The sequence below is a fragment of the Mus pahari genome, chromosome 13, assembly GCF_900095145.1.
Source record: "Mus pahari chromosome 13, PAHARI_EIJ_v1.1, whole genome shotgun sequence".
Classification (NCBI taxonomy): Eukaryota; Metazoa; Chordata; class Mammalia; order Rodentia; family Muridae; genus Mus; species Mus pahari.
Genome location: NC_034602.1, coordinates 73,572,132 through 73,584,988, shown reverse-complemented (window position 1 = coordinate 73,584,988; position 12,857 = coordinate 73,572,132).

Genomic DNA, 12,857 nt, shown 5'->3' with positions numbered 1-12,857 from the left:
TTGTGCCCCTGGTCAGGCCGGTTCTCTGCTGCCCTACTGCTTTCTCATGTCCCATATGCTATTGGATTGGAGCAGATGTGTTCCACTCACCAGTGATCTTAAGATTGCTTGGGCAGTCCGCTAGGAAGCTTGGGGGTGTCCACCGAATCTGCACCCTAGGTGACCTGGTGCTGGTGCAGACCAGAAGGGATTTGTGCCCCTGGTCAGGCCAGTTCTCTGCTTCTCTAGTCCAATATTCTTAATTAAAATTGATATGTGGATTTCATACATGAATACTGTTTTTACATCATTTCTATGACTTCCTCTTTCTCATCCAAACCCTCCCATGCCTTTTATACTCTTTCTTTCACATTCCTGAACTCTTTCTGATGATTATTGTTACAAACACAGACAGATAGACAGACAGATAGACAGACAGACAGACGGACACACACACACACACACACACACACACACACACGCACACTCACACACACACAGAGGCCATTAAATTTGCTCCTAAATGTATGTGTTAAGTCTGACCACTTGGATTGACTAACATATCAGGGAGCTTGTTTTGTAGAAAAATTATTCTCAGCAGCCATTGATCACCTGTAGTTCTTCATGTAGACATGATAATTTGTGAATTTCCCCATCCACATTGACATATCAACAGGTGTTATTATGTAGGCCTTCTTCCTTCCTTTCTTTCTTTCTTTCCTTCCTTCCTTCCTTTCTTTCTTTCTTTCTTTCTTTCTTTCTTTCTTTCTTTCTTTCTTTCTTTCTTTCTTTCTTACTTTCTAAGACAACCATATTGTTGACATTTCATCAGTTCAACTCCTCTCTCCAGTCACAAATTAATCACCTCATAGAAGGTGATCTAGTGTTCTGGCTTCTACAATATTTTGCACTTCTCCTCCTTCTGTGATGTTCTCTAAGACTTAGGTATAAGGGTTATATTGTAAATATATTAGTTAGGACTGGGTATTTCACAGCCATACATTCTTTGTATTTTGACCAGCTGTAGATCTTGGTAATAGTCTCTATCTAATAAAATAAGAAGGAGTTTGCTAGTTTGATTCCAGGTTAAAGCAACACTCATTTGAGGGTAAAGGATTTAGAATTTTTTTAAAGATTTAGAGAAAATGTCAACTTTTAAGACCTTGCTTAGTACATTTCAGATATTTGAATTTAAATACAATACACTATTGTGCATATCCCAATGTATGTGGTGTGGAACTGCTATAAGTACTTAAAGAAAAAGCCTCCAAAACTATGAATCTTTGCATCTGTAAAGAATATGGTGTCACGATAATGTGTCAGGAGCTATTTTTTTCATTCCTGGTACAAAAGAAGCAAAGCCCTGGGATGTATTTTATTCAGCTAAGCATCGCCACATTTAGTGCTATATATCATATTGTGAATTAATCATAGATGAATCTGTCACCTTAAAATCTCACTATCTCATCATTTCAGAAAATTCCCAGAAATATCACTATTAGAGTGCTTAGCAAGTGTGCGTCTCAAGCCCTAAACTTACTTTAATCCTACCAAGTTTGCAATAAAAGACAGCCAGACACTCCTTATCTACAAGTTTGTTCTCTGGGGTTTCAGATTCTCAAGACGAATTGCAATTGAAAAATATTAAATAGAAAATTTTAAAGTAAACCATACATAAATAATACATTGCATTCTGTTCTGAATAGTATGATGAAAAATCTCACCTTCTTATGCTATCCTGCCTAGGGTGTCTCTCAGCCCTTTGACAATCCTATGGTATACTCTACTCACCCGCTAGTCACTTATTAGACATCTTGGTTTCGAAATGACTGTAGCCTTAGTGCATTATACATTTTCTTATAATTTATAGTACCTGAAATCATCAATCTTGTGATGCTGAAAAGCCAACTATGCCAAAGAAGTCATAAAGTGGTCTTTTCACATGAAAAGTAAGTTCATAATATCATAAGAAAAAGACATACTTTCCTTTTTTCTTTCTCTCTTTTTTGTTAATTAAATAATTGTTTTATTTATTTATTTACATCATAAATGTTGCTACTCTCCCTGTCCTTCCTCGATAAGTTCTTATCCAATCCTCCTTCATATCTGAGAGGATGATTCTGCCCCTGTATCCTCACACCCTTGGGGCATCACATCTATACAAGACTAGGCACGTTCTCTCTCATTGAGGCTAGACAAGGCAGCCCTCTGCTACATAAGTGCCAGAAGTCTCAGACCAGCACCTGTGTGGGCTTTGGTTGGTGGCTCAGTCTCTGGGAGCTACCAAGGGTCCAGGTTTTTTGGCACTGTTGGGCTTACTATGGGTTGCCATCTTTCTTTTCTTTTCTTTTCTTTTCTTTTCTTTTCTTTTCTTTTCTTTTCTTTCTTTTTTTTTCTGAAATTGTTAAGATTTGAACAGAGAGTAAATCCTTTATTTACTGTTTTGCTGTTGCAGATAGAACCACAGCCTTAAAAGCCTCAGAACACCCTGAGTATTGACATAAAATGGAAATAGTATTATTGCTGTGAGCAAGTGACAAAATGACAGCATGTTATTAGTCAAGCTGTGGTATTAGGTCCAGGTTCTGAGTTCCACTTCAGATTTGGAAGCATATCTCACTATAGCTAAAAGGCCTATCCATCACAGAATTGTTTTAATATAGCTTACATATAGAATTCTATACATATTTACACACATGCACACTTACATCTATCTATCTCAGCAAATATAGAGTGGGCACAGTTTTCTATCTGATAGCTCCTCTACTGTAATTTTATGCATAGAAGGGTTCTCTGTAAAGGAGGAAGAAATGGGGTGTGACTCAGCCTAGAAGCAGCTGACCACATGTGGTCCACTCTGTTTTCCCATGGGTATCTAAGTTCCTTGTAAAATTTAGGATTTTTATCCTCTTTCCCTAATATTTTTTGTGTATTAAGTAATTAATGAAATGCAGATTTTCTCCTCCTGGTTGTCTTTCTATTGTCTGTTTAGCTTCAAGAGTAGAGGAATAGCCCAGTGTATTACATGTTCCACAGTGATTTCAATAACTATAAATTCCAAAAAATGGATTCAAGCAGCTTTGAAAAATATAATGAACATACAGAGGTGTGATCATGAGAATTGTATAACATGTCTGAGTCATTTTATAGCCTGAGCACTGGAAATTTCAAATACCATCTTATATGTTGAGATTTGGTCTGTTTCAATGTATTGTGATGCTAAGAACAGGTACCCAATGCCTGGTTGCCCCTGAGAGGAGAGAGTCAGAATGTATATGACCTTGCCCCTCCCAAGTTATTTCTGATTTGTGAATAAAGATACCTACAGCCTATAGCTATGGAGAATTGAGGTAGGAGAGGCTTGGTGTTCTCAAGATTGGGGCCAGAAGAGACAACAAGGAGAGAGAAATTGAAGAAAGGAGAAAAGACCCAGTGGGTTAGGAGTCAAGAAAGTATGGCCATAAGAGCTGGCTAATTGGAGATAGGAGCAAACCAAATGAAACTTACTAAGTAATAAGTCAGGGTTATCTATAGGAGATTTTAATAGCATAGAGGGTAGATATCTGCCTGCCCAGCCTTAGTTCCAATAAAGTCTTATTCTAAACAATAAAAGTCATATATGCCATTTATCCAGGAACTGAATGATCAAAGGTGGAGTAGAAGTCCCAGATTATGATTAAATATTTTCTACAACACTTATGTATAACTTTGGAAAAGTTAGTTTAAAAATCTCTGAGACATTATTTGATCATTTACGTAAGACAGACAATAAAGAGGCTATCTCAAGTGACAGTTGTGACAATTAGTTGATTTCTATATTTAAAGTGCTGAGAAAAATTCCGACAACATAATAACTAAAAAAATAGGAAATCATTTTTCACCTTTATTGTAAACTGCAAATGTTCAACTTGTCATAAATTAAATTTTAGTATTTTGTGTTTAAATTATTTTTGTTCAGAATTTATTTCTGTTTAGGAAATCAACTCAGAAGTTTTACTCAAGTACTTCCATTGCTTGAGTACAATTTTGTTAAAAATAAAATGGATTTGTATGCCCTTGTTTATGTGTGAGTGCATGCTTATCACAGCACACTTACAAAAGTTAGAGGACAACTTTCATGAATAGATATTTTTTTTCTTCCTCTAATATGAAGACTGGGATCCAACCAATGTGTAAAGGCACCTTTATCCAATGATCCATGCCATTGGCTCCTGTCTTTAATAAATTAAAAGAATAAGTGTATTTTTTCAAGTTTGAAAAAAAATTGTTTTGCTGATTTAAATATATTTGTAGGTATATTTGTGAGTGTGTTCCAAGTGTGTGCATGGACCCACAGAGGTGAGAAGAGGGTACCAGATTCCCCTGGAAATGGAATTACTCACAGAAACAGTTGTCTGGTGAGAGTTTGTGAAATGAAATCATATCCTCTGGAAAATCGGAAGATAATCTTAGCTGCTGAGATTTCTCTCTAACCCCTAAAATATTTACATGTTTTGCAAGTTTTATAAGCATTTGAATTGATTACAGGAGATTGATTTCTGGAATAACTTGATATGCTAATGGTTTTTGCTCTCTTCCTTGGAAATAAATATGGTGTTTGCTACTACCTCAAAATTGTGTTCCTGTATAATAATCAAAGATCATTTTTTTTTTAAGTCAGCAATTACCTTTTTCTGAGCAAGGCCATTACTGTTAGCTTTCAAAAACATAAGTAAACCATGAAATAGCATACTCAACCAGTATTTTTGAAAAAGAGAAAAAATACCATCCCAAGAGACAGGATGAAGCACTTATATAGCTTGGGACATGAGAGCTGCATAGCATGGGTAGGGCAGGTTTAAATGGAACCTGACAGTAAGTGCTGTCTCTGCCAATCAAGCTCAAGTAGTCTGAGGTGCATGGGCATTTTTGATACAATTAGACTCCAAGTTTAGAATAGAAGATGAGGCTAATCAGCCACGTGACTCACATTACATGTCAAATAGTCAAAATTTGACACACTGCACGTAAGATCGTCTTATTCTACAGACCAGTGGCTCTGAGGCATATCAAAATATAAGCGAATGGAAAACCATCACTTCTTTTTCTCATATCTTTCTGGTTTCCTCTCATCTTAAACCAGTTGTCTCTTCATTTTAACAGCCTTATAGCTGTGAAAATATCCCATAGAGGCTAAGTTACAAATTAACACTAGTTTGGGTAAAGGTCTCCTAATTTACTGATCAAGGTTGTCAGGTCTAGGGATGAAGTCAACTGGCATGATATTCCTAATGCTTTGCAGTGCTCTCTCCTTTTTCTCCCTCCTGCCGCCTATTTCTGTCTGATGCATGCAGAGGCCTTTAAAACCAATTCAGCTATTGTAAGGAAGCTTTTTGTGTTCCAGCCTTCCTTTCCTAAATGTTTGCTGTCATCAAGCCAAAAGTACATTTAAAGTCTTCTGTAAGCTTCATCTGAGTGGGAATCGAGGTTTATAATAAGTCTATTTGCACATAAATTATGCCCAGGCTATAAGGAGTAGAGGCTGAGAAATGCTATTATTTGGAAAGAAAATAGAGGGCAATCTCTCATATAAAGGTTTTTTTTTTTCTTTTTTCTTTTTCTTAAGTTTATGGGAGTGGACTCTTTGTATTTTTTTTATGGAAAAACCAGCTGCCAGTTTAGGGAGTGGGGGCAACTTGGCAGTCTTCAGTATTCCCAGTCAAGAGCATCCATGACATTTAATTGAAGATCAACTCTCTGTGGGAGCATATAAAAGTTATCTGCATGGCATTATCACAAAGTAAAATGCTTTCTTTGTTCTGAATAATAGAAGATATTCAAAATATTATGGTGTCATCATTCTATGTGCAGAGACTTGCATACAATTAAAAGTCAACAGAAATATTTCCAAGAAGTGTCCCAGTTGCTTACAGCAAAGACTCCTTTCACAGACATTATAAGTATCAGTGTATTAACTGTAATGTACTAATTAATGCACAGAAGCAGAAGATTTATGACTTAAATTTGGCTTTGTATAATCAACTGTAGTATATTTGCAACATCACATCTGAATGATATATGGTGGAAAAGATGAAAAGTGCATACACATAACCCAGTAATACCTAAGGAAATAGTAAATTTGAGCTGTTCTTCTTCATATAAACATGAGAAAACTACTGCTTGCCAGTGTATTGAAACAACATGAGAACATCAGGTGTAATTTGCTTCTAGTGAGGAAGAAGGGAAAAGATGAAAATAAAAGAAGAGAGGAAGATACAGATGGAGAGAAGAAGAAGGGATAGAAGGGAAATTGGGACTAAAAGATATATTGCTAATAAGGAAATAAAGAGATTGATCAATAATTGATAGGAAGTATGCATGAAACGTCAGAATTTTATATAAAAGACAAACAAAAAAAGTGTCATGTTAACAGCAAAGGTTTTAAAGAAAAACTTTTCCATTACATGGAAACAGCCAAAGATATTGTTTTTAAAAAGTATTCTACTTGTTCTTGGCATAATCAAATTCCATTACCTGTTTCAAGTAACCCTAAGGGAACCCAAACAAATGATATTTGACAGATGGATATGTTTGCAGAATTTAGGAAACTAAAATTTGTACATCGTATCATAGATACAGATTCAGGATTTCATACAGGCTTCTGCTTTGAATTCAGAAAAGATTAATTCTATAATTGTTGGAAGAGATGACAATTATGGGGATGCTGTCAAAAAGTAAGACTGATAATGTCCCTGCATATGTTTCCAGTAAAATGAAATATTTTTTGCTTATTATAACATAAATTATATTGCAGGTATAACATATAATCCAACAGGTGAAGCAATTATAAAAATATATAATTGTACCTTAAAGGAAGTGCTTAATAAACAAAAATAGGGAATAAGAACTATGAGAAGTGACTGAATAATGCTTTATTAACTTTAAATTTTTTGAATGCTGAGATAGAAACAACAGCTACTGAAAGACTCTGGATTGTAAGGGGGGAAAACTGATGAATCAGAATAATCTATATAATTTAAAGACATTTGTAATATCAGAATGGGAGTCAAGAAATGTGTTATGTTGGGGAGGACAATTTCTGATATTTCCATATGTGATGAAAGACTATGGGCTCCATCAAAATTGATGAAGATATGGTCTGAATAAAGGAAGCTTCCACATAAAAGGCATGACTCAAGAAAGTAAGAGACACAGGAAGACAGCAATGTGGACACATCGAAAGCTTATCTCCACTGCATGGAGACAGCTTAATAAATCAGAAGAAGAAGAATAGTTTGTGAGAAGGACAAACCTTGATGCTGAAAATTACATTTGCTTAAGAACATTTGCTGATCTGGACTGCAATTTTGGAGGATCATCACAATGTTGGCTGAGTGGCTCTTCTCAAGGACATTTGGATTGTTAAATTTAGGGGATTGAAATTTGTTTCTGTTGTAATAGTTAAGCAGTGTACAATTCTTAGCTTTAACACAAAGTGGGAAGTTGTAGAAGAATTTTAATCCATTGATATGGCTACTCTGGCAAAGAGTTACATCCAAAGATATAGGTCTATGTGATCTGGCCAAAAAGACAGACCTTTATTCTCTCTAGATGGAATACAAAAATGATCTTAGTACATACCTTTGATTCCAAACAATGTAGGTAAAGTTAGTTAAAGAATGAAGCAGCCATGTTTGAAAGTAATGTCTAGTTGAGGGGCAACGTGATGAGTCGGACGAAGATTTGACAGAACGAGTTAGATAAAATATACCAAATTCTCTCAAGAACAGCATGAATAAGAGGTGACTTAATAGAGAGTGAAGAAAGAGAAATGGACAGCAATTCTTCGAGTGCAATTTAGTTGAATTTATGCAATTCCATTCAGTTCATGCAATTAGTACAGAAAGAACTAGAATGTGTAAGCTTGTTTGGCAATAAGCCTCCAAGATAAAAGTTATATCTGGTGAATAAAAGTTACTTTTCCACAAGATTCATTAAGAAACCATCTTTTATTTTTCAGTTTCTACAATAATACTTTATTTCAATTAATCAACTTCCAGACACAAGCTTCTAGAAGCATAGTATAACAAACATTTTAAGTGTCCACATCTTAATATCTTCAAGCATGCTCCACTGCTGTTTTGATATACTCAACATTTTATATCCATTGCCAAATAATTTACTATTATCATACCTTCTTCTTCCGCTTAACTATATATTCATTGGTTATTTTGAACATGTTTATTGGAAACCACCTAAAACATTAAATTTGAGGAAAAGTGAGATGACTCAGTGAGTAAAGGCATACATCATCAACTCCAATTTTATCCTAAGAATTCACATGTTGGAGAAGAGAACTAACTCCTACAAGTTATCATCAGAGCTCCATATATACACTGTTGTATATATACTAACCCTCTTATACATAGACACAACCACCCAAGCAAAATCAATAAGTATAAGTAATAAACTATATAACGTTAGTATTAAAATTTTAGTAATGTGTGTATGATGAGGCTGTGTGGAAGTCACGTTTTAAATTGGTCATGATTTAAATTGGTGATTGATGGGGGAGGGCCCAGTCCATTTTGAGCAGGACCACCCTTGATCTGGAATCCTGGGTTTTATTAAGAAAACAGGCTGAGCAAGCCATATAGAGCAAGCCAGTAGTAGTCTATTGATAAAAATTATACACTGCTTATGAATTTCTTTTTACTTAAAATTAAACTTTTCTTCTATTAATTCGAATTACTAAGCAAAACTATATCTTCTTAAGTGTTTGTTTAACCATGTGAGTTTTACTCTTTTATTTACCAAACATGCTTATTTTTATAATCACTTTAAGTGTCTTTGATTAATATTTGCTGTAATACACAAACTTAGATAAATTCACTAAAGTTTTAAACTACATTTGCATATTTAATGCATTTGGTTTTCCTATTAAGTACTCCAATAAATCTTCTCAAGCATTTAAATAATACTTGTGAATCTAATAAATTAAACTTATAAATATGTTTACTCTTAAGTTGGGCTGAGTGTTCTGGTAAAGTTTATGACTTGAGTCTGGTTTTAATAGTGATTATGCATAATATATTAAAATAAAATATGATGGTAAAGGTTGTTTCTAACTTATGTCAACTTTTCTCAAACATTATAAATGTTACTACTCCACATATAAACAAAATATTTTTGCAAATTAAAGGAATTATTTAACCATAAGTAAATCAGAGCCTCCAATTAGAAATATTTGTCCTAAGTAGACATTATAATTTACAGTTATATTCATACAACATACATTCTTTTACAACTTTTAAGACTTTAACATTGATGTATATTTAATGTTTATCCTACTAGTGAAAGAAGAAGCTCTCATAAGATAGCTCTTAATGTAAAAGTGCACTTAATGTACTTTATTAGTATCATTATTCCTATGTAAACATCACATTTTTGTGGTTGATAAATAATACATTTGCAAGGAATACTCTTGTGGTCCTGTCATGTGGATAATAACATGCTTTTTTAATATTTGTTTGTATCTTTATCTCTAGGACTTCTGAATGTACTAGCTATCAAAACATGAATGAATAAATAGGAAAATGCAAATGTAGTTAGGTCTCTGAGATATAGAATATGATAGCCTATTTTAGGTTAGTACATCATAATTCTAGAAAATGAGTAGTTTATCAAAGAAGGAGATTTCATAGCCTCATAGTTCTGGAGGTCCCAATGCATGTGAGTGATGGATAGTTTTATGTGAACTTAATATGTGCTGAGAGAAGAGAACTTCAATTGCAAAATGTCACTATAAGATGGGGTTGTGTGGAAGTCATGTTTTAAATTGGTCAAGATTTAAATTGGTGATTGATGGGGGAGGGCCCAGTCCCTTTTGGCAGGACCACCCTTGAGCTAATAATACTGGGTTTTATTAAGAAAGCAGGCTGAGCAAGCCATATGGAGCAAGCCAGTAAGCAGTTTTAGACCCCTAGCCTCTGAATAGGCTTCTACGTCCAGATTCCTGCCCTGTTTGAGTTCCTGTCCTGACTTCCTTCAGTGAAGAACAATGATGAGGAAGTGTAAGTCGAGCAAACCATTTCCTCTCTAACATGATTTGCTTGTGGCTTTTCATCACAGCAATAGAAATGTTTAGTAAGTCAAAGTGTCATTCGGTGTACAAAAACTAAATCAAAAAAAAAAAAAAAAAGAAAGTAGCAAGAGAAGGGGGTAGAAAAGAAGATTATGCGTTAGGAAAGGCATAAGAGGAAGCCTAAGAGAGCAAGTCAGAGAAAAGCATCAACCCATTTATGAGCTCTCTCCCTTACCACAGTGCCCCCACCACTGTTATGATCTGCGTCCTGACACAGCTAAACCCTGGCAGTACTGGTTGGGTCATATTGTTGTTCCTCCTATGGTGCTACAGACCCCTTCAGCTCCTTGGGTCCTTTCTCTAGCTCCACTATTGGGGACCCTGTGCTCAGTCCAATGGTTGGCTGAGAGCATCCACCTCTGTATTTGTCAGGCACTGGCATAGCCTCTCAGGAGAGAGCTATATCATGCTCCTGTCAGCAAGTACTTGTTGACATCCATTAGAGTGCCTGGGTTCGGTGACTGTATGTATATGGGATGCATCCCCAGGTTGGGACGTCTCTGGATGGCCATTCCCTCAGTCTCTGCTCTACACTTTGTCTCAGTATCTCCTCCCATGGGTATCTTGTTCCCCCTTCTAAGAAGGACCAAATACGTGTTCTTAAAACAAACATTGTCTACTACCTGGCTGCAGAGAAGTAGATAAAAGAAAGTATACGACATACGACATGGATCTGATTTGGGTCACTGTCACTCGCAAGACAGAGTGAAAGGAGCAAAACAAAAGACTATACAGGTCCTCTGGGAATGAGGGACAAAACTCGTCTAACACCTTGTAGCACATTCACAAGAAGAATTTTCCTAATGAACTGGCAGATTGGGGGCAGGAATACTGTTGAAAGCCTCGAGAAATAAACTGAGACATATCAAATTTTGATCTCAGTCTGGGGGTACTTGTATAGGGACTCTGACATTCACAATTATATATATTATAATCATCTTGTTTATTGTAAGTCAGAAAACTTTTGATGATTTATTATGTGAGAGACAAAAATCAATGCTAGTCCCAGGTATATTCTGAAAATAGTAAATAAATCTAACTGATTTATGGAGCATATGCCAGACTATAATGTTATGCTGAGAAAGCTAAAAGCAGAAATCTCAGTTGCAGTTTTCTTCCCATGTAATAATGTTTTGGGGAGCATATATTTATCATGACTACAAAACATAATTTCATCTCTATAAAGAACATATCTGTAGACAGACACAGAAACATTCATGTGTGTGAGTATGGTTCAAATTAAATCTTCACAAACTCAAACTTCCTCTTATTACACTATTTTTTAAAACAAGATTCAAAAATTTGTCACTATAATATATAATAGTGCCCTAGTTAGGATTTCTGTTGCTTGGATTAAACACCATGACTAAATGAAGCATAAGAAAGAAATGATTTATTTCAAACTCATTATTCCATATTACAGTCCATTATTGAGGTCAGAGAGAAATGCCAGACTGGAACCTGAAGAAAACAACAATTGACTGGGCCTTCCCACATCAATCAGCAATGAAGAAAACGATTCTCAGACTTGCTCACAATTTAATCTAGTGGGGGCATTTTCTCTACTCAAATGATTACTTCTAGCCTGAGTGAAGTTGGTATAAAAACTCGTCAGCATAAATGGTTTATTTTAACATTCTTGTAATTATACATTTTTAAAACAGCACCTGACTGGATGATGAATATCTCCATAAGGTTCTTTGTCACAATATCTAGAACCGAAGGAGTGACGTAGAAGTCTTTCCTGTTTAGCATTCCCAAAAGTATATCTTCTGTTGGCTCTTCTGTGTAATTTCCAATTAGACAATGTTCAGGAAAAAAAAAATGACCTAACCAAGTCAACTTAAAGAATGAAAAATTTATTTTGATTCATAGTTTAAAAAGACAAGCCTGCAGGAGCCAATAGCATGGCTAGTCACATTGTGACCATAGGGAAGACAGTAAGCAGAAGTGTGCCAGAATGTAGCAACTCAAGTCTTGCCTTCAGCAACTTACCTTCTCCAATAAGGTTCAGTGTCCTCAAGTTGCCACAAACTTGCCAAACAGTACCAACAGCCCGGGCTTACATTCATAGGTATGAGTCTCTGGTGCTTTCTTTAGATCCAAGCCATAGCAAGTGCCTTGCTCTATTTTTCTGCTATTTAATATTATCAATTTATGGTTTACACTGGTCAAGATCTCATAGCAAAATACTTAAAACTGTGTCATACTTTATGAAGAAGAGAAATTGAACTTTGTACAAGGAGATAAGAATGGATCGATTTGCATTCTTCTNCATGCTAACCGCCAGTTGAGCCAGCACCATTTGCTGAAGGTGCTTTCTTCTTTCCACTGGATGGTTTAATTCTGATAATTATAGATCTTGGTGATCAAAGGTCAAATCACTAATGGGTTTCTTGTATGGTGAGGACACAGATTTGGTTTGCAAGATGGTATTTGTTTGTGTCCTTCAGAAAAGGTAATGTTTTATTGTTTTAAGGAATTCAAATATAAAGGTTCAGTTAATTTTTTCTAATCCTTATATAGAGCACAATCCTACCCATGTAATCTTCATCCTTAGGACCTAACTTTTGGCATAGTTGCCTTATAATAGTTTGGCAGGATAGAAAACCAGTCAAGGTTTAAACACTATATGAGTAACTCCACCCCCATGCTGCCAGTACAGCAAATGTATTAGACAGGTGATGACAATTCAGCTGTTAGGACTGAGTATATTAAAATAATATAGATCAAAATGATATTCTAGAGATACACA